This window comes from Penaeus monodon, chromosome 21 (assembly GCF_015228065.2).
Source record: "Penaeus monodon isolate SGIC_2016 chromosome 21, NSTDA_Pmon_1, whole genome shotgun sequence".
Classification (NCBI taxonomy): domain Eukaryota; kingdom Metazoa; phylum Arthropoda; class Malacostraca; order Decapoda; family Penaeidae; genus Penaeus; species Penaeus monodon.
The window spans coordinates 37398336-37400612 of record NC_051406.1 but is presented as its reverse complement, the minus strand read 5'-3'; positions in this window follow the sequence as shown (position 1 = coordinate 37400612).

Genomic DNA, 2277 nt, shown 5'->3' with positions numbered 1-2277 from the left:
AAAGAAAAACAAAGGATAACTTTTCACAATAAATATAAAATCAGTGTGATCTTAGACAGCTGTGTGTAGTGTCAGCAGCTGGCTATAAATATTTTTTTAAAATCAAGTGTTTATGGCCTCATAGCCTGAAGCTTTATTTGACTAAATTTCAGTGTCTACAGAACCGTTTCGTTTGTTAGGTTTTGTTATAACCTGATATATAGATTGTAAGGAAACGGCTCCTTGTGGAGTGTAATGATATATTTGATATCTTTCCATTGTTGTTATTTTTTAAAAGTGGTATATAAGTTTTTGTGAATACACTTGTTTAAAGGATGCTACAATGATTTGGAATCTATTGGCCCATACTTTTTTTCTTTTTTTTTAATAACTTAAGAATCCCAGGTTCTTTGGTTGTGATTCATATAAATGATATTCATCAGTTTATTGGTGTTTGTATTTATATTATATGGAAGCCTTTTTGTAATTTTACTTAGTAAATACACTTCTTTCATTCTAACCTCTCTATATTTTCTTACAATGTTCGAAAGCTTATAAGGAACCCATGGTTTTGATTATAAGTAAATAGAGGAGGCAAAAAATCCATTTAAGTAAGATTGATAGGAAAATTTCTTTCTCCTGTTAACTCCTCCCTTGGCTCTTTGACATAACCATTATATACATAGAGATTTATGTGACAGATAAGCAACAGTTTTGTTAAACACTGTTGCAGATTATGACTGAATGAGAAGGTTTGAGTCTATATAGATAAAAGAACTTGTTGTGTGTGACTTAATTTAATCAGATTTTTGTGTATATTCAGATGTTTAGATGAGGTTGCAAGGAAAAAAGTAGAGGAAAATTGGAAGAACAGGTTTCATGATTCGTACTCACATCGGAGTATGCATTAAATTCATTCATAGAACTGAACTTGGCAGACACTATGATTGCATAGAAGACGCAGGAATGGAAATAAAAATTCCATATTGCATTTTTGGTATACCATCTGCATCGGAATTTAACACTGAAATTTGAATTATGTATCTCTGCATCATGGTATTATTAATTCTCATACATAGTATTTATTGTTTGTTCCAATGAACATTTTTTTATTCAGAATGTTTCAAAGTTGATTTTAGTTATTGAAGAAGAAACAGAAACAAATCCATTTGTAATACAGACGGGTTAGATGAAAAATGTTATTTTATGAGAAAATAACAATCTCTATTGGGTCTCATTACATCCAAATATAAATGTGTGTGAATTGTGTAAGTTGTTCATGTGTATGTGTGCATGTTTAAGATCATCATTAGTAGTATATTGTTGGTTATATTTAATAAAAAACTATTTTCATATATTGTAGATAGTTTTATGTAAGATAATTTGATAGTGCTTGACAGTCATATGCAATAATGAAACAATGAATCATTCATTTCACACAAAAGAAGAAATGGCTACATTTTCTGTCATTTTTTCATGTGTGTGAGATGCACGATTACTGACTTATAAACCAAAAAAGGATGATATGTATTTTCTAGATTGTTGAATAAAATGGAAGAATTTATAGGATGTGTTTGAATTTCATTTTTTAACTTGTGAACTTAATTATGGTTAGTTAAGAAAAACAGTTATTAATAATGTTTTTTTTTTTTTTTCAAAACTGGTATATAAAAAAATTAAGGGATTAATGGGAAAGAAAGAATTCTCTGAGAAATATCTTAATCTGGGAACAGTACCATTTAATATGTATGGCTAAATGAGGTGACATATTAAAACAACTAGGCTTTTGAAAATTATTATAAAATAGAAGATTGTATACATATCTTTCTTTTATCATACATTACACTTGTGCATTTGTATACCATTATGTCATTTAATATTCCATAAAGTTAATATCTTGAGATAAAATTAACATGTGCTACAAGGCAACAGATTACAGGTATTCTCAATCAGATCTTCAAGATGCTTTGACATTGCAGACCCCTGATGTCTTAGTGCTTTTAAAACCAATTTTACTTGAGGTATAAAAGTAGAGGGGTCTAAGTCCAGACTAGGTGCTTCTGAACCAAGAATGGGCAGATTTCCTAGCCACATACACAATGTCTCCCCTGTGCAGCTCCCCTGTACTTTCGATGGCCATGTTCACTCCAAATATAGGCTTGTTTTTCCATAGTTTGGCAAGTCTTTCTGGTTCTTTGGGAACTCTGTATCTGCAAGGATTTGTTATTCTCACAATATTGCCAAAAAGGAAGAAAAAAATCACCAAGGCTTTTGTGTGTGTTTGCGTAGGTGTTTGTT